Here is a 21947-nt window from a genome sequence, read left to right as displayed (position 1 = left end):
GGGGGGGGGATTGACACCTGTTGATAGGAAGGGGGTCCCGTAAAAGTTATTTGTGACGGGCCCCAAAATTTCTGTGCACGTTCCTGAGCAGCTTTACTTACTGCACTGTCATGAGAGTCATCCTGTGTTTCATAAAAGTTTCTGTCACCCCTTTAAAAGTCTTCCCGAATACATTAATAATGTCAGATTTTTCATAGCTTTCTTCTTTGGAGTGCACTTATTGTAACTTTTAGGTTTTGAGTGCATTACTAAAGCTTATAGAAGTGCTTGCTCCAGCATTGCATTTCAGCTACTCAGCGGGTTTTAGAATATGTAATATACTTTCTCTATTTTTTGAGCGTAATTTACTGTATTTTAAATTTTAGTGATGCTTTTTAAAATGCTTATAAGTTTTACGTATTTTCTCAATTGATGAACGCAAGAAAATTGAAACTTCGAATGAGAATACAAGTTCATTCTCAGAAAAATATACTCTATTTTTATTGTGTTCTGAAATGGTAAATCCATTGTTGGTCATAGGAGACACACAGTTTTACTTGCTCTTCTTGCAGATATACGATGAAGAAGATTCAAACTTTAGAAGATGCTTGTGAAAATAATCACTTGAATGGAAAAAAAAAATGAGGGATTGGGAATCCCGCGGGATTGCGAGCGAAATCCCAAGCGCGGGTTTCGGGATCGGCATTTCGGGATTGGAAACTCTAGCAAGAATGTGATATGCCACATGACGTGAATTTTTCAGTAGTCCAATTTCCAACTTATAAAAAATATTTTATAGATTTTTTTCAAAGTTATACATATTATATTCTGCAATACTAAAACCAAATATGCTTTTCTCCAAATGACATAGTCCATTGTCATGTTTATTTCAATTTTAGTTATGAGAAACAAACATTTTAATCAAAAAGTCACTGCTTGAGGCTTGTTACATTTCTGCCTCGAGTCCTTCAATTGAATTATTCTTTCGCCGATTTAGTAATCGAATAATCGGTCTTCGAGTGATTCTTTCGACTAGTTTCATGATGGACAATTGAGGCAACGAGAAGCAAAGGGATGTCGGATGTAAGTGGCTATTTTCAAGTTTTGAGTAAAACGCGTTGAAAGATGACGTCCTAGGTAGACTTTCATTGAATTTTTTTCTAAATCATGCTGTATAGCAGCAACTACCAGGGCTACTAGTACCATTTTTTGCCCCAAGATAGAGAAGAGGTTCACCTACCATGTGTACTGGTTATCTTCAAATTTTTAATTTTACCACTTACATCCCTTTGCTTCTCACTGCCTCAATTATTCAAGTTTCAGAATCACACGATGACTAAACATCCAAAAAGTCAAATGAAATACTATAGGGGAAACTAGAGAGACTTGACACTATTTTCGGCTTTTTATTTTCCTTTTTTTTTTTTTTTTTTTTTTTGGTAGAATATTTACAACGAAATAAAAAATATACATAAATAGGTTGTCATTTTGCGCATTATTGTGGCTAAAAATAATAGCATAATTCTAAGTAGAAATGGTACAAAAAAGTTACATTCATCAAGTCTGCAAATTGGTCAAGTGTCCCTAGAGCTAGTTAGACTTGACACAACACCTAGGGAGACATGACCCCCCGCATGAATGAAAGAAGACTCATTGGTATTGAAATCAAAAACGCAGGTTTGATGGTGTTTTTTGCTTTAATAAGTGATACTTGAAGTGAATGAACTCTTTTGGTGAAGTGTTACAGATTTTTTAAAAATTAATCTTCTTGCACATCAGCAGAAAAGCAGAAGTCTAATTCAAAACTTTATCAGTAAAGACGTTAACACTATTTCAGTTATTTTATTAAGAAAGAAATCATTGGGCTATTTTAGTTATTTGTCAAATAAAAACAATTTGTCATACCAAAATATTTTAGCTATTCTTTACGTAAAAAAATTCCCCCTTCATTTTCCCAATATTAAAATTATTGCTTAAAAAAAGCAAATCATTAAGATCTAAATCACAATATTTTAGCTCTTCATGGACAGAAATTCGTTGAAAAAAACATCAAATTATTCTTTGGGTCAAGTCTTCCTAGTCAGTTTGGGTCAAAGCTCCCTAAGTAGCTTTCTAATGTTTACCTTAAATTTTTAGCAACTTAGATCAATAAAATAAAATTATTAGACCTAACTCACAATATGTTATGTATTCAAAGATAAAAATTCAATGAAGAAAACTCAAATTAAACAAAAACATCAAATTATTCTTTGGGTCAAGTCTCCCTATTGTCTGTTTTTCAGGAGAAGGCACTTGACTCCGCTCTCGTCACGTGGTATCAGATGATTCTACTTCGCTGTTTTCGGCAGAAGGTTTTTTTCGAGTCACAGCATTTTGTTGTAAAAACAGCAATTTTTTAAATCTAAGAATAACTAAAATGACATCAGACAAGTAAAGCAAGTGATGTAAAGGACACTAAGACGTTTTTGCACATTAAAAAGCACGCCCAAGTTAAGGACGTCTGCTTTTGTCTCCTTTAAAAGTGCCTAGATTGCTTACCGTTCACCCCCTGAAGAAATGGAACTCTGCATTCGAGGAGGCGTGGCGAAGTGCCTTCTCGTAAAAAACGGACAATAGTTAGCCTGGGGTCAAAACACCCTAGTTGGCTTTTTTTTGTTCACCTTAAATTTTTAGCAACTTAGATTAAAGTTATATAAAACTTCTGTATGCCAATTGATAGCTAGAAAAGTGACTACAACATGTATAATTTTAAATTTCATTTCCCTCAAAACTAGAGGGTAAAATCTAAAAAATTCCAAAACCATCAAAATTTATTTTTTTAAGTGCAGTATCATTTAACACTGAATTTCTTGAAAACCAATGACAATTCTGAAATGGCTTATCCCTGCACAATACTGTTGCGTGACTGGTCAACCAATAATATGACTAAAATTTTCCCTAAATATCCTTTTCATGGAAAAAGACCTCATGGGTCAAGTCTTCCTATGGGTCAATCCTCCCTAGTTTCCCCTACTCATTCATAATAGGCCCTCCAGGGGTAGGCAATCTGTGCCACCGCATAGAGCGGCAGATTTTATGGGCTGCATATTTCATGATGGCAAAATGTAAGGAGGGAAAAAACAGAAAAAATGGAAAAATTCAGATTTGTTTCTTAGTTCTTTTTCTTTGCAGCTCATACTGCTGCACTACGTGAGAGTATGCTCGATGATTTAAAAAATATAAATATATTACTGAGACGAGGGGGTGGCATTTTAACTTTCCAACATCACCTGGGGCGGCAAAACTACTAGAGCCGGGGAAGATCAATAAAAGAACCTATATCTTGGTTATAAAAATGTTTCAATTACTCATTTATGAAATCGTTCCTCAAAATAACTCGATAACCGATTCTTCGAAAGAACGACTCGAAATCGGAAGAGTAAAATTAATCGAGTTCTCGAGTAATCCTAAATAATCTAAGCTCACGATTATGACTATTATTATATTCATGACTAAGTTTCTAATTTCACGAATCGGGGTACTTTTAGAGACAGAGTAAAAAAAAAAAAAAAAAAAACTTACAAGAAAAGCAGAAGGAAATAATGTACAACAGAAGCCCATGGACCGTAATCATAAAAGCACATCCTCCGCACTTGATTTTTCATTATTATTTTAAGTCTTCTCTAGTAAGAATTCAAAGAAAGAGATTAATTGCAGTCCTTGTGACTTGAATTGCTTGCACAGCACGTACGCAGAGAAAATAAGTTTTTTAAATCCTTTCTACTTAAAACTAAATGCACTTACTGCCACTACAACACCTTGGTGACATTTGCATTGTTTCCTCTAACCTTATGACACTTTTTTTCTCGCCTGTCTGCTAAAATTAATGCTTGTTACTTTGAATTTTTCTATACTTGATGTCCTTGAAGAAAAAATATTCTCATATACGTATTTGACGCAGATTTTGAAATTTAAAACCAATATGCAATTTCTTGCTAATGCAACTTTTGAAATAATGTCTTTTAAATTCCGGATCTTTGTTTCAGATAACTGGAAATACCAAACTGTAAATGAGTTTGCTGAGTTTTTTTTCCTTTAGATATTTGATTAAAATTTAGAGAACCTTTTGTGCCGTAGTAAGTTAGTTTCAGGTAAGAAAGCAACGAAATATTGGAGAACATTTTTATATATATTATTATTGCACAATAGTTCATGAAAAGAATATAAAACATAACTGCCAAACATCCTGGTGAAAACATTGATTACAAACAAAAATAATGGCTACAATTAAATAGGTACAAAATTACTTCAACAGACTGATACTTCAGAAACCACAAGTTAGCTCTGAAAAAACTCCTAATGGAACAGTTGTGAAACACAAAAGTTCTAAGCCTGGCCTAGTATCTGATAGTTTAAGTTTTATATTAGTACTTCAATTAAGATACTTCTGTATTTATATTTCAGGTAAGTATATGCTTAAAATCATTTTTTGAAAGAAAACGAAATGCTGAAGGGTAATAAAATTGAAAATGGCTGTCTTTAAGAGACACAGAGAAATTAGTTTGAAACACTGAACCATTAAAGAGTGATCTTTCTCAATTACTGTTAAAGGAGTCTCTATATTTACATCTTTTTGCAAGGGGCTCTTATACTACGAGAAACTGATCATCGAAAGTTAACGATTGACGTTTCAGACGTTTGCATATGCTTCTTGTACTGATATCAGCAAGCTTATTTGATGAATTTTTCTATGAAAACTCCTCGGAAGATCAAACCAATCTTACTCATTCATCTGCAGAGATTGGATGTAAAAGTTGAACTTTCTTCGCGTGACTTTAATTCTACTATTTTGTACAACGAAAGTTGTAACAACCTGCACCCTCAGTAAGGGCCCCGATGGGAGGTCACTGTAATCTTCCAAATTGTGGGTCCCTTACTTGGCAAATTGTGTCTAACGCTTAGGAAAAATTATCATTATTCGGCAAATTTGGAGTTCTATTCGGCAAATTGAGAATTTATGCTCTAAGTTCGGGACGCACCTGCTTGCACTGACAGCTTTCTTTAATTCATTTAATTTACGAAACGTGCCAGATGAGTACGCTGCGATTTGCATACAAAACTATCGAATCAACTTTTGCAAATAAAATAAATGCTCATTCAAAAAAAAAAAAAAAATGCTTGTTAAGCATTTTTCCAGACTTGACCTTTCTAAACGATAAACGTCGATACATAATAAAATTATGATACAATACCTATTAAAAATTGTTTACATTTGAAGAACTTCGCTAAGCTATTGTAGAAAACTAGGGGAAAGTGGCGCAACCGTACAGGATGATCAAACTGACACATCTCATTTTTGCTTAATACGTGCTATCTGATGAAACAAACATCAATTTATTGAAGTAATTGTAATCAAAAGCAACTGAAGTTGTATCGGCCATTTAGTTTAGGCGTGAACAGTTTTTGAAAATTTCTGTAACTTTTTGTCTGGTTTTAAGATGATAAAGATCCTATTTTACATCAGTAAGACTAATACTTTTGTGTAAAGGAAGTAAATAAATTCACTGCATTTAGTGTTATATTTCAGCTTAGTAATGATTGCAAACTATGCATTATTGTCCTAAATGGCAAAATGATTGTTAGTTGTTTTGCAAAAATGTTGAAAAAAAAAAAAAAAATCTATACGTCGACCATTCAAACTCAGAATATTGCTTCAAATGTATAAGGAAGAATGCTTGCCAACTTTTATCATAAAAATGTCTCTAAGTGTCTTCTGCTTCAAAGCTTAAGGTGCGGTTTTGTTCCACTTTCCCCTACTAAGAGCAAAATAAATCACCCAAGGTTTACTAGAATGTTTACGAACATCTGTTAATGCGACTCGAAGTTCATGCTACTTTTTTCCTTTAACAGACTTTTACGCTATGCCTTTTTAATTAATAATAAATGAAATAATAGGAAACTTTTATGCATTTTTTACTCATCTGTGTGGATTAAAACTAAGTAAATGTGTAATTACAGTACAATTAATGTATTCGTGTCTAACCTGGTTTCATTTTCAGTTTTCGCCAACTGGCTTGTTCCCATGTTACGGTTAAACGTTATGATAATTTCTTATCTCGCCAATTGGCTTGTGCCCATGTTACGGTTCCACGTTATGATAATTTCGTGATTTACTCGTCCATCTTATGATGGTTTTGTTCTTAAAATTGGAATAGAAAAAGAACCACATCGAATTTTCGAAAAATCGCTTCGAGGTGCACATTCCCATGCTACAAACTAACTTTGTGCCAAATTTCATGAAAAAGGGCCGAACGGTTTAGGCGCTATGCGCGTCACAGAGATCCAGACAGCCAGACAACCTCCGGATATCCAGACATTTAGATAGAGAGACTTTTAGCTTTATTATTAGTAAAGATACCAATTTATTTTATTTTTGCTCTTATTTCCAAGTTAATAGCCGAGCAGTAAACTTTTTATTACGTTTGCAATTTAAATCTATTTTTTTACTTCGCGATTTAAAACTCTGCTATTTAAAGTTATTTTTGCGAGCCCTTTCACGCGCTTTAAATTTACCCAACACTGCTTTAAGTGTAAATTCTTTTTTTTTTTTTTTTTTTCAAATATTAAAAATTATTTATGTATTCTTCTTCTTCTTATAATTATTATTGTATTATTACTATTATCGCTGTTGTTGTTTTTTAATTGTTTTTGTTATTATTATTATTATTATTATTATTATTATTATTATTATTATTATTATTATTATTATTATTATTATTGTTATTATTATGGTTCTTGTAGTAGTAGTTGTTATTGTTATTTAGTTGTTATTATAACGAAAACTATTATTATTATTATTATTACTATTATTAATACTATTATTATTATAATTTTTTTTTTTGTTTTCGTTTTGATATCACAACTGCACAGATTTCTTACTGCATAGATCACTTATTTATTCAACTATTTTTTGATGATTGTTTCACGTACTATGGTATGCCTTTAAAATATTCAATTTAATAGTGTACTTTTTGTATGATATTTAATATTAGTTTTAAAAAACCTGAAAAAATAAACTGAAATAGGTATAGAAAGTCATAGCTTTTAGAAACACGGATTAATCAACTGCAGAGCACAGAAATAAGGGGGAAAAAACAGGTTCCAAAATAAATAAATATGTAAATACACAATGTTTCGAAACCTGCTGCAATCAGTGGTTGCGAAAATGTTAATTTGTTAATGACAAATTCAATTGATTTTTTTTAATGATAATAGAAATAAAATTTAAAAAATCCTAAAAATTGTGAAACAATATGATATACAACAATTATTTAATGCAATAATACACAACTAATTTAACTCGGAGTTTCTTTCAATTTCTATCGAAACCAAAAAAAAAAAGACGTTTTGACGTTTGATTGACGTTTAAAAGATACTTTCATTTTCCACCTGCCGATCTGCTTTTTGTTTCGTTTTTCTTGTTCCAAATAGTCTGTAATTTCTTTCGTCTTTTGTTTTAGTCCAATTCGCGCTACTGTGCGTAATAAGTCGAGGTCATTAGACGAAAGGGAACGATGCTATTGCAGGTTATTATTTATGGAGTCCATAGTTCAAGCGATAAATTTCGACGCGTAAAGTATATTGTCTTTGAGAAAATGAATTTCTTGCGTTTTTAGCAGCGGTTGGCTACTGAAGGGTCAGAGTCTCGCAATTAATCACTTTACACATTTATATTTTCGCCAGTATTTGGTGGCACATAAAGACGTAATCCCTGAGCAGCAAAAAAAAAAAAAAAAAAATTCTGGTTGTGTTTTTTTTTTTTTTTTTTGAAGTTCTATCTTTTCCACAGGATCTACTTGGATTATTATCTGTTGCAGAAGCTGACATGTTAATTTTCAGCTTTGATCTTGAAAATCATGATTCCTGTGTGAGACTAGTGAACAATCACAAGCACAAGTAAAAAAAAAATTGTCTTAATTGCGTATGATTTGTCTTGGAACCGGGAATAGTCTTAACGAGTATCCCAAGGGCGCCCATATAGGGGGGCAAGGGGGGGGGGGGGCTTGAGCCCCCCTTTGAAATTAGAACTTCCTTGCTTTTAGTACTTTTTTCTTTGCAAAAATGTAAAAACATTTCTTCTCCAGCCATTAATGAACAAGTTATTAAAAATGTCAAACTTTAATGACTCTAATCTGTCCTTAAATCAGTTTCCACGGGGAAAATATCCAGCTAAACTACGGGGAAAATATTTGAGCCCCCCCCCCCTTTGCAACTTTGCATATGGGCGCCCATGGAGTATCCTATTACCAATAAAAGTAATTAGTTTTTGCTGTGTCTCATTTGAGTGATTTTGCTGTCTCCATACTCCATACCAATCTAAGGAGTTAAGATAAATAATTTTAACGATCCAAAATAAGGTTTAGTAGATTAAGGATAAAATCCGTTAATGAATCTTTTAATCGTCCATTGTAGTTAATTCAAATTTTAATTTACTATTGTTCCATAACTGTTTTAATTTTTTTAGCAGCCCAAAAATTGTTATTTTCTATGCCTCAAAAATGTAATTTTGGGCGAAGAGACTTTTTTTTTAATCACCTATCCCGGACTGGCTCCTTCTGAGTTGGTCAGCTAGGTACTGGAAAGGGGCCCTCTGGTATGGGGGTTCCGGGAGCCCTTTCGCGCGAAAATGTGAGAAAGGTATTGTTTAAAAAAATTGCTTTTTCTTTTTGAACATGTTAAATATCAAAACTAAAGTTAAATTTATGTAATAAATATTATGTATTTATTACATGTAATAAAAAACATGTGTTTGAAGTTTTACTTGACTTTCCTTTTAGCAGAACGAAATTTCGTACCATTTTACAAAATCTATTAAAGGTGCGTTATTTTATTTTTCATTATTTCTGAATAGAACTTTTTTTTTTTTTAATTTTATTTACCTTGTAAGCGGAGACTGTGTGGAGAAGGATTGTGATGCAGGGCCAGGGTTGGAAAGGTTTTCCCCACCACCGGTATTTACCGTCCTGGGTAATACTATGTTTTTCCCGCAGGGGAAAAACTGATTATTAAAAACAATCTTTTAAAATATCAAAATTGAGTTCTAAGTAAATAATAGCTTGAAAGACAATACACAAATTACAAATCATAATCGTGTTTATATTCTTCGTCTTCTACTTCCACATTGGATCTTAGCATCATATAACAAAACACTAATTTAGAGACTTTTTGCGAATTTTATTTAAGTTTAACACGAATTATTTGTTGCTTCTCTTGATAACCCTGGTATTTTTAAGTTTAAAAATTTTATTTTATTGTGATCAAAAATATTTATTTAGGACATTAATTATTGATAAAAAAAATTGTGATGAATAAAAAAAATGTTATATGCAGGGCCGTCCCAAGAGAGGACGGCGCCCGGGGCGAATATTTTCTTACGTCTCCGTCCCACACACAGAATGGTGTACGTTTTTTGGAAAAGTATCGAATATTTTTATATCAATTATTACAGTTAAGTTCCCATACTTGGGACAGGTTTGAACTTTAATCTTTAGTAGCATATAAATCATATGTTATCCATTCAAACGAAGTATTATATTCTTAGGATGTGCTTTAGTACTTCACCTCAGAACAAGGTATAGATGTTTAGATATCTGTCTTTAAAAATAAAACAAATTTTTTTTTTCACTGTTCCAAGTTAGAGATCTCCCTCCCTAACTTGGGACACTTAACATTTTGATCTTTCTTTCATGCATGCGGCAATAGATAATAGTTTGCGACACCAAATATCATTTTAACGAAGTTTATTTTAAAAATCAACAAAGAAAAATCATCATTACATAGAAATAATATAATCTTGTAAACGTTCAAAGATTTCAGAATGTATACTTGCACTTGAAAATATTTGAATGTCTCCCTAGTCTTCTTAATTCTTTTGAATGTAATATTTCCACGTTAATTTTCCTTCTATATTTGGAATCAGAAAACAATTGGTGAAACCAAATACAGTTGAACTCGGTTAATACGAAATGTCAAACATCCGCGAAATTGTTCGTATTAACCGTTATTCGTTACAACCGTGAATGATTGTTACGGTAAAGAAAGGAAGAAATGCTTACGTATATTAAAAATTTTACTACAAACACACACATTGTAATCTCCTACATTTAAAAAATCACTTATTTCTTAAATTTGAATGTGTTTGGAAATTATTGAAAAGGAAACTGACAATCGACAATCGCGGAATAATCCACAATAAAAGATGAAGTTTTATCTCCGAGTAAATTAAAATTTCCACAGGTTAACAAATGTACGGGCTATATTTTCTATGCAAAATATTTAATGTTTTCATTTCGATACACGATGGGATTTCTACTACTTAACAAAATGCTAAATATTTTCTAAAAAAGAAAATTACAGTATTCAACAACGAACATTTTAAGTAAAGAGGTCAGAAATTTTTGTTCGTTTTAACCGATATTTTCAATTTAATGTACGTATTATATGTGAAATTTTTAATGTAATTAGATAGCGAACCGAACTTTACGAACAAAGTGTTCCTTTTAGCCATGGTTTCGTATTAAACGTGATCGTATTAAGAGAGTTCAACTGTAATTCTTAATGCAGCTGATTTTTAGCTTTCACGATGTTCCTCGTTTCACATATTTTCATTCTTTTTCATTCTTTCATAATATACGAAATTTACAACAAATAAATTTATCTCACCTATACTATGAGACTCTATTTCATTAGTAAGAACTAACATAAGTAATGTCTTGACGAATTCATTCAACTAACCCATAAAGCTGATACTTAAACTTTAACTCAGATAGCATTAAAAGATAACGATTCCTTTATTCTGTAGAAACACCATTTATTTTATACTGATGTACCAGCCCTCAAAACTAAATTTGGCAATGTCCCAAGTTAGGGTAGTGTCCCAAGTGTGGGCACTAGGCTGTACATAATTAAACGTGTAATCTGAAACCAGTGTTAGATTTAAAAAAATATTCTTTAAAAAACAATAAATCTGAAAAGGAATTTGAAATGCAATAAAAGCTTAGTTTATGGCGCCCCTTTATATCATGGCGCACAGGACGATTGCCCCACTCGCCCCCTCTTCGGACGGTCCTGGTTATATGCAATAATTCTTATTTATTTATAATCCTTTCCTACACAATAATTTAAAACCCAATGGGAATTTGTAATAACTATTTATTTCTAACCTTCATTCTACACATCAGATCCAGATAGCCAAAATATTTCTTACATATTGTTATTTAGAAGTTTCCCCAGAATTTACCAATTTCCCGGTATTTACCATTTCTTCCCAGTATTTCCCAGCGGGATGAAAAAAAACAAGTTATGAACGGGAAAAAGCCAACCCTGTGTAGGGCCTGGGACCCCCTCTTTCAGTGGAGTAGGGTTGATCGAGGCACGTTTACGCAGTGCCCTTTTTTCAAACGAATTATAACTGGAGGACCAACAGTCATAACAGATTGATGCTGCTCTCTAGCAAATATCCTCACTCACAAGGTTTTAGGATCAGTCGAGCTTCGGTCTAGCATGCAGAAAGAATTATCGGTTTTCTACCAAGTCGAGAAAATTTTAGTTGAACGGTTTGAAGCTTATTGCGAATAAATAATACTTAGTTATGAAAGAACAAATGTATAAAAAATTAGCAGAATTTTATCCTTTTTGAGAATTGTATTTGTATGAACTGAAATGTTATTAACTTTTTTTTGGACGTTAAAAATAAATCCAAGCTTGCCGACGGGGCAAGTTTATGCGTTGACGTCTGAGCACCTTTACGCTCGTTGTTATACTGTGGCTTACTTCTAAACTGTCTCGAAAATTTTTAACATCATCAGACTATTTACGTTTTGAAAATCACTATTTTAATTTTTAATTGAGTTACAAGTTCGTATCTTATAGCTTACAATCATGTAGTGCTGTCTTCATGCCCGTTCACAGATTTTACTTTATACATTATTCAGTCTGTAATAAATTTGCTTTATTTTAACGATGGTAAGACATTATGTTCAAAACGCTCTAACAGAACAACGTTAGGTGTCAAAATAAATATGCGTAAACGTGCCCCGTGTCCGGGGTAAGTTTACGCAACCGACTTGGACTTAAAAATAATTTTTTTAACAGTTAAAAACAAACTGAGCAACAACTGAATATACTAATCTTGACTCCATTAAATGCTTCATAAAATCGCAATGTCTGAAATTTCCTAAGTTAAAACATAGAATTTAGAAAATTCATTGGAAAAATTCCGCGTAAAAGTGCTTTGGAAAAGCCTTCGGTAAGTGCCTATAGAATATCCTCAATTTTAGGGGGTCCGGGGGTCTCCCCCGGGAAAATTTTTGAAAATCAGATATAAATTCGACATTTTTAGGCCTAATAGGGGGGGGGGGGAGCTTAGTCTCTAAGATGGAGCCCCTTATCCTCTCCGTGGGTGAGCCACTGTTGGAAGGGGCTGAAATTTTTTATCACACGCTATTTTAAGCTTAAAGCAATGCCTAAATAGTAGAAAAATTATCATACCTTTTTTGCTTCATCTTATCATTATTTTGTCCCAATGTATCTATCTTTTAATTTCCATAATAAAAATTACAGTTGGCTTTCACACAAGTAAAATACGAACCTTCAACTATCTTACTATAATGCAGATTGCAGAAGAAAGAACCCCACGTGGAATAGTTTTATGGCCAATATCCGGTCGGACCCTATCGGAAAGATTTCCATGTGCATTCAATTTTCCCATTTATTTAGTGGTTTAAAAGCAAAAGGAGAAGGGGCACTAAAGCAATCAAAATGAACCCATTGAGTCTTGGACAAGTCATGAAGTTTTTATTACTCCTATTTTTATTACACCTGCATTTCTCTTTTGTTCGAATTTTTTTTTCACGCGGCCATCATCCATACCCAAATTCCACAGTTCTTGTCTTATCTCATCTTTTTAATTCTATAAGAACTTGCAGAAACGTGGAGAAATGCACTTTTAGCGGCTGGATCACAAAAGCTGACATCACTTTCTGAAGGGTCCTAATTTACTCCTATCACCGGAGTAACTTAACCATGCGTGGAACCCAATTGACAAAGACAGACCTGTGTAGTACCGCCGACACTCCCGGAGGCGCCGGTGGTACACTTGGAGAAAGAGGGATAGAACGAAAAATTGTTGGTTAAAAAATTTTGGCCCACGACCCCTCGATATCTTAATTGGGCCCCCAATACCTTTGCTGAAATTTTAAAAGTTGAAAATATATTTTAGCAAATATTTGAAGAAAAAACGAAACTCAACACATATTAACTCAGGAGCAGCTAAACTGTGCAACTCTGAAGTTTAAACACATTTTTAAATGGACAAAAAAATATATGTACGGAAAGCATGAAAAATCCGCAAAGTTTTAAAATCTCTCTTCAGGCGTACCCATCCATCTAGGGTGGTCATGGTGCGGACTGCGCTATTGAAAGTTTTAGGGGGGTTATTTTGAGGGGTATTTCTGCGGGGGGCTCTTGCTTTGGTGGGATTCTTCGTGATATTTAGGGAGGTGCTCCCCTTGCTCTTAGGGGAGTTGGGCACCTCTGAATCTCTTAATGATAGTCTTATCAGTTCTAAAAGGATGATGTTAATGTTTTGTATCTCAACTTTTATATAAAAGGCACACAACACCTCTAAACATCTCGGTTAATAGAGGAATAAAATGAAATTCAAAAAACGGATTCAAAGCATTCAAAAATTAACCGAAAATGCCGTGAAAACTGGTAGAAGTATTTTCACGAAAAAATGTTTTGACCAGTTCAGGTAAACAAAAATTCTGTAAATTTCGGTTCATCACAGAACAGAACCTTAAATACCATCAACATCAACATAAATGAAGTAAAATTAATTAATGAGACAAAAACGAATTCAAAGAAAGTTTCAAGCTGACTACAGAAAATGAAATATTTGAAAGAAAACCCTTAAATCCAAAAAAGAAAAAACATGCCTCAAACTTATAAGAAATACAGAACAAAAGCTAAATCATTTACCAAATCAATATGAATTCCATACAATGTGAATACTTTTTTCAAAACCAAGATTTACAAAGGAGGACAATTAGTATTAGAATACTGTTAAGTCTTGAGAAACTCTTGTTTACTTGCTTATAACTTATATTGCTTTGTATATAACATAAAAATAAAATGGGCATCCAAAAAAATGAGGATTTAAAATGAATTCAAAATTTACGTAGAAATAGTGAAGCATACAAAAACAAACAACAACCACTCTTTTAATTTTTATGAGCAGGGGGGGGGGAGAGAATTCAGTGGGCGGTTAGGAGCCCTGATGATTTTTTGCAGAGAGGCCGAACATTTCTGTTGGGCACCCGTTGGCGATTCCTAAGTTGCCTATTTGGTAATCCGGCCCTGTTTACGGGACAAATTCAGAGAATTCAAAGCCCTAGGACCCTAGGAACCCCTAACCTAGAATTAATGTTTGCCCCGGGGCCCTACCTGGCTTTAATTATGCCCAGTGTGCTATTTGTATAAAACTAGAAAGAGTGATTAAAAGCATCCCGGACGATGCCCGATTAAGATATAAGAAGATTCTAAGCAAAGATTTTTTGGAGCCACTATGCAGTGAAATCTTACTTTTAGTCATTAGCTAAAACAACTTTAGCCATTGGGGGGGGGGGGGGCTAAAAAGCAAGGGCCCTAGACCACAGCCTAGTTGGTCCATTCAGTAATCAGGCCCTGATCCTGGTGAAACGTATAAGGAAACAGATTGAAATAGTTACAAGGAAATCAAAGAATTGTAAAATCATTTTTTGCTACAACTTTTTTTTCGCTTCATTTGGGGGCCCTCGGCGATCGGCGACTAACCAACCTGGCCAGTCCGGGCCTGGCTGGATCTCTGTGACGCGCATAGCGCATAGACCGTTCGGCCGATTGTCATGAAATTTGGCATAAAATTAGTTTGTAGCAAGGAGGTGTGCACATGGAAGCGATTTTTCGAAAATTCGTTTTAGTTAGTTTTCTATGATTTTATTTTGGATTTAATTCCTCTGCACTGAAGCGAATTACCATAACATGGACGAGCAAATTATCATAATATGGACGTGCAAATTGCCATAACATGGACGAGAAAATTACTATAACGTGGACGAGCAAATTAATATAGCATGTAGGCGATTAATTCATCATCCATTATTTGTAAATATACAGGCGAACCAAATGACCTTTTCATTTTCCACTACGGGTAAAGCCGTGAAGGTACCGCTAGTAGAAACATAAAAGAGTTTGCAACGACTGAAAAATCGAAAATTCAACTTTTAGTGCTCACAATAGCTCAAAGCAACACAGAAGTAGAAATTAGACAAGCTCAACATGTAAGGCCTGCATTTCGGACAAGGAAAGAAAGCAAGTTATTAAAAGAAATTTAAAATGTGTCCTCGTATAAATACAGTGAAAATGAAATGACTAAGGCCTCCTTCCCACACTAGACAACTTAGTTGAATCAACTTTCGAACGGGCGGTTACCAGGATATGTAACCCGGAAGAAAAGTAGTGGAATTGCCCGGCATTCTTCACGCGACAGTCAAGTCGTGTCTCGATGAGTTGAGCCAACTAAACTTTTTAGTTGATTCAACCCGTCATGACACTGCAAGCGTTTGCTCTACGCGTGAGTAAATAAGTTGTGTCAACTCGGTTCAGTTTTAACTGCGTTAATGGAGCAATTGTTCGAATAAATTCGGCTTCTTTGAAGAAAAAATGATTCAACTAAGTTGTCTCGTGTGAAGACAACGAAAAATTCCAATCAACTAGTTCACAGGCAAACTTTTTCGAAAAGTTGATTCAACTAACAGCCTCGTGTGTAGGAAGCCATAAGAAAGAAAAGGGTTTAGAAACGAGCTGATGTGTGTGCATCACATGACTTCCTTTTACTCCAATTTAATGTCATTTTCTCATTATTGGCAGTTTTAATATGATTCAATAATTCACCCTCTAAATATCACCAACAGTGGCAAAATTGAAACCAGATTTAAAAAAAAAAAAAAAAAAAACGCCAAATTTTTCTCCAAGTTGGCGACAAAAAGACTGGCGATCTATCGCCAAGTGTCCGCCAAATTGTAACACCATTTGAGATTACATCGAAATTAACAATGATTTCCCCCAAATAGGAGCAAAAAACCCCCTTTGGAGCATCCGAATGCAACCAAAAAGGAAGGTGCACAACTAGGCCCCACTAAGAGTCTACCTGTCAAATTTCAACTTTCTAGGACATTCCGTTCTTGAGTTATGCGAGATACATGCACACATACGCACATACATACGAACATACAGACGTCACGAAAAAACTCGTTGTAATTTACTCGGGGATCGTCAAAATGGATATTTCGTGTGTATGTACGTTTCTAGGCACATAACCACATGTGGCCGGGTTGGAAAAAAAAAAAAAAAAAAAAAAAAAAAACTCAACATTCATTTGGGGGTGAGCAAAATGGAAATTAAGGCCGATTTTTGGGTGAACATTTTTTCGCGAATACAATACTTCCTTTTTTTGTAAAAGGAAGTAAAAATAAAAGATTCAAAAGTTGAAAAATGTATCAATAAACATTTAAAAAAAATCAATGTAGTTAACATCCAGTAAGATTCTCGCCAAGATGTTACAACCCGTGAAATGATTGCCTTCAGTAGTAGCTGTATAAGATAATGCCTCAACAAGACATGAACAAGTCATTTAGCAGAGGTACTCTATCTGATTCTATCAGTTCCAGTTACGCAACTGATAACTCGCAGGGCCATTCGTTGAAACAAGCAATTAACATCAAAGCTAGTGAAAGGCTGCGATCAATCATGGATCGGGAATAGAATGACGGGAAAATAAAAGAAGGAGAGGCTTTAAAAGTAACAAACACGAAAGACGTCTGGAATGGAATTCCGTAAACGTAGTGCTGACGTTTCAATCCGGCATTTTAGTCTGAAATAAGTGAAAATGTTTAGAAATTGGGTGGGCTTCATGTCTCCCAATTCGCTGGGAAAATTAATGAAACTGCCTTTGACCTTTTGACTTTGAAAGTAACTTTTCTAATCTTAATGGAAGTGAATGTGGATATAGTGGAACACTCCTTGTAAAATCTTGTTTTAAAATTGCACCTACCTTGAATGGGCTTTGCTAAGTCAATGATTAAGACTGTTCATGAGGAAAAAAAGTAACTTCGAATGGGGAAACAACAGGAAAGAAAGAAATGTATTGAAACAATAAAGAGTATTATCGAAAAAGTAATGGTGGAAAAGCAACGAAATACCAATTCGTATTACTGTTCCTATTTTACTTACACTGGCATATAGCCGGGAGAAGAAATCGGAAGGGGATATTGTCAGTTAAGTGTCAAAAAAAGAAAATTTCTGAGTTTTTGGTGGGAGATATATCCTTAAATCTTTCCACACGTCCCTGATGTGTATGTTAAAGTATGAAATCTGTTATTTTACAGAATACCTAGTTATTCCATGGAGTAACTCATCGTGTCCGTTAAAGTGTAAAACTTTCTTGCATTTCATGGTTTAACTAGTTATTTCAAGAGAATAACGATCTGCAGTCCGTTAAAGTGTAAAATAATCTATCAGGGATTGAAAAAAAATGTTCGTATAAACCCAGAGTGTCAGTAAAAAATGTTTTTGTTTTAAAAATAATGTTATTTGTAATTCCAAGTGTCATTTTAGTTTGTCATTTGTTGTAACAAATGATTTTATGGTACGTTTCCATAAATACCATTTATACGCTGCATAAATTATATAAATTGCTTCTTTTTCATTTTAAATGTCTATCGTTAGTTTATTTATAGAATACCTAGTTATTTCATTTTAGATAAATTTTTTATTTTACAATTTAACCGTCTCTCATTAGTTAATTTATGGAATACCTAGTTATTTCATATAATAACTAGTTAAAGTGCCAAATTAATAACATATTACGTACTTTAACGGACACGATCAGTTATTTCATGGAATAACTAGGTATTCTATAAAATAACAGCATTATATACTTTAACGGTAACATATATACAGGGTGACAAGAAATAACTTAGACACACATGATACATTATAATTTTAATGCTAATGAAAATTATAATGTATCATGTGTGTTACTAAACTTCAACGTGTGTGTAAACTACATATTACGACTAAACTTCAAAATAAATACGAATACATTATTTTGTCTATCGTTGGTGCAATCTTCCTTCACAACCAGAGCGCTCCGATGGGAGGTCCCGGGCGGTCACTGAGACTGAGACCTCCCAAAAATTTCCTAATTCAGCAAATTTTGTCTGACGATTTGACCAAAAATATCAACATTCGACAAAAGTTGTAGTTCTGTTCTGCAAAATTATCAGCAATCGGGGAAATTTGAAGTTCCATTTCGCAAAATTTGGTATTTCATTTGACAAAATTACCATCATTCGGCAAAATTGAGAGTCCCATTCGAAAAATTGAGAATTTCTGCTCTCCCGAAAATTGCAAGTTGGGGCACCCCTGTACCACAGAATTTGATTAGCAGAGCTATTCAGGATCTTCTTGAAAATGTTCCAGAAGTCGATGATACAAAATGCATGTATCATCTCATCAATTTACGAATTTCTTCGATATTGGATTCAATACGTACAATCGAGTCTCGACTTACGCGAGGGATGCGTTCCAAGACCCCTCGCGGAAGTCGACATTTCGCGTTGTGGAAAAGGGTGTGTTTTCGATTTTTTTTGTAAACATACCTATTTATTTTAGGCGTTTGTAAACACCTTTTAAACTGTTTTGAACTGGTTCTTAACTATATATTTCCATTTATTACATAACTAGTGGTACCCACGCGGCTTTGCCCGTAGTTGAAAATTAAAAGGTCATTCGGTTCACCTGTATATTTACAAATAATGGATGACGAATTTCTCGATAATCGGCTATGTTCATTCGCTCTTCCATTCCACGTCATGCTAATTTCGTAATTTACTCGTCCATCTTATGATAATTTTGCTCCGGAAAACATTCTGAAAATTGAAATAGAAGAAGAACAAAATCGAATTTTCGAAAAATTGCTTCGAGGTGCACACTTCCATGCTACAAACTAACTTTGTGCCAAATTTCAAGAAAACCGGCCGAACGGTCAAGGCGCTATGCGCGTCACAGACATTCTACAGACATCCAGACATCCAGACAGAGAGACTCTGAGCTTTATTATTAGTAAAAGAAGAAGTGACTTTTAATGTAGTTTAAATCAATCTGTATTATACAACACAAAATATTGTTACAATGCACAAAATTATGAAAGAGAGAGAAAAAATAAAACAAGTTCGGTACGCATAGCATGAAGTAATAATAAAATGCAGCACTATAATAGTAGTGTACAGTAAGTACGGTAATTATATTTAAAACTTAAAATATGAAGATGGTGATGATTTACGCTTATGCAATCAGATTGTTATCAGTCTTCCCCTGACATTGCATGCGCATCAGGAAACTCGTCAGAAGAAGAGGAAGAACAAGAAGGAGGGATGAATTAATCTTCTGCTTTCCGCCGAAAATTTTCGTGTTGTGGGCGAGGGTTTCTCGTTAACTATAAAATTCTTCACTCGAGAAAACCTCGTGTTATAGCCATTTCGCGTAGGTCGAATCGCGTTGTAGCGGGAGTCGACTGTACTTCCGATGGTAGTGATGAAGACGAAGAAATAATGGAAGATGTCCCAGCAACTGATCAAGTGACTCAAAGCATAGAAACTCGAAAAGTGTTTTTATTTGCAAATGAAACAAATGTTTAATCAAAATGTGAAGCAAATTTACAAAAACTTGTCAGTATAGAGAGTTATGAAATAAATGAGATTGTATCGAAAAAAAAGAAGTAAATATTGCACACATCCCCCCTCCCCCCTAGTTCTTTGGGTTAATGAAAATCTTCAAACAATACTTGGACTTTCGATCCAGGCATACTCTTCAAATTAAAGATAAGAGCTGGAGGGAGTTCGTTCTATATAGACCAACTGCACCTAGAAGATACGCTGTTGCAACGTTTCGTATAGAGACAGGACATGATTGCCTTGCGAGACATCTTTTTATAGGTTCAATATCTTTTCTTCCCCAAACTGTACATTGTGCGGTAGAGACACTGTTATGAATACGGTGCAACTCAGGGCATACCCGGAAGTGTCCGGAAACATATATGAGAGTTACTGGAAGGTCACAGAAAAGCTACAGGGGACTTATAGACTGATTGACCTTATTAACTTCTTATTTGTTTTACATTTTATTCTTTTGAACTTCGTATTTTTACGATTTTTCAGTTTTACATGTTACAATTTATGTTACAGTAGAATACCTTTATAACGCCAACCTATATAACGGAATTCTCTGTAAACCACACAACTTTTCAAAAGTAAACAATAGGTTTTGAAGTTTAAAAAATCTCTCTGTTTTGCTTTGCGAACATAAAAATTGTTCGGTAAATTTAGTTTTGAAACAGTTTTTCATCTTTCCATCTGAAATCAAAGCTTTTAAATGAAAATTAGTTTCACAGTAAAAAGAAAATACCAGATGGCTCTTGAAAATGCAGCTGTTATGCAAACCATGAAGCTGGCAGAAGTGCAGGATAATTCACTTACTTTTGATTGTGAAACATATTTATATGTGATTGACTAATTGTGTATAATTAGTGCTTTAGTACTCATTGCAGATAGAACTCATTCTGAAGTGCTAGTATATAGATATATTCTAAACATTAGTTTCAAAATTTGAAATGACCTATAAAATGCTAAAACCTGTATAACGCAAAAGCTCTGGTCCCAAAGTGTGCGTTATAACGGTCTTCTACTGCAGTACATTTTATCCTTTTGAATTAAATTTTAACAATTTTTCAATTTTACATTTGCACATTTTACCTTTTCATGTTTTACTTCTTATATTTTTATGGTTTACCTTTTATATTTTACCCTCTTGCATTTTTATATTTTACTCTCTCTCCATGTGTGTTGAGTGCACTATGTGCACTCTAGTCAATGAATCCTATGCTCAAGTACTATTGCTAAAAATCAAATAAAAAAATCTTTAAACAATATGATTAGATTTTCAATCGAAACCCCCGTATTACGTTAACCCACTAAGTGCTTTTTTTATCACTTGTCCGACAGAATACGTAAAGTACGAGCTCCAGTTTTCAAAAAATATCTAAGTTAAACTTGCTTGTGATGTATTTTGATCTCAACTGATTTGCAATGATTTTTAATTTATGAATATGGAAGTGGATCATATTCTCGTAGTCTGCTACACAGATTCATCCATTCAATAACACAAAATCAAACTTTCCAGTGTAAGAAAATGTAAGAGTTTACCCTTCAGTGTGGTTATAGTGTTAAATCTGAAATAAAAGGGCCGCATAGCGAGAACTATTTTAAACAGAGGAGGGGGGGGGGGGAGGGAATAATTTTCATCCAAAATTTCTTGAAGAAAAGGGAAAACAACCAAATTCAGTTGTTTCATCTAAAGTTTTGATTTTGGTTGCAAATTCAACATATAGAGAAAAAATAATACCACGAAGAAGACATTAGAAACACGTAGTTATTCGAGAATTAACTTTAGAAAATTTTGATGCGGAAAAAATTATTACTGTATATCGGTAGTAATGTCGGTAGCAAGTTTGTGCTGAAATTTTCTCATTCTCTATTGCATGGAGAAATTTAAATTTGTCTAAACAAAGGGTTTTTTCTTTTTTGAAAGAACGTTTGACATTTTGAATAGAACCACAGAGTAGGTAAGAATCACCTACAAAGTAGAGAATTGATATTGGAATCGCAATTGAAAGTTCATATGAGGCAAAAATTATCAGTTCTATGATCACAAAAAGGAAGCGAAAATGAAAGGAAAGGAATTTAGTTCTTGAAGCTGTAACTCAGTTTTACTTCTATAGGTGAGTATTAAGTAAAAGTGTTTTGCGTTGAACTGTTGCATGCAAAAAAGGG

This window comes from Uloborus diversus, chromosome 8 (genome assembly GCF_026930045.1).
Source record: "Uloborus diversus isolate 005 chromosome 8, Udiv.v.3.1, whole genome shotgun sequence".
NCBI lineage: Eukaryota > Metazoa > Arthropoda > Arachnida > Araneae > Uloboridae > Uloborus > Uloborus diversus.
The sequence above is the reverse complement of the archived record's forward strand: the minus strand, read 5'-3'. Positions refer to the sequence as shown.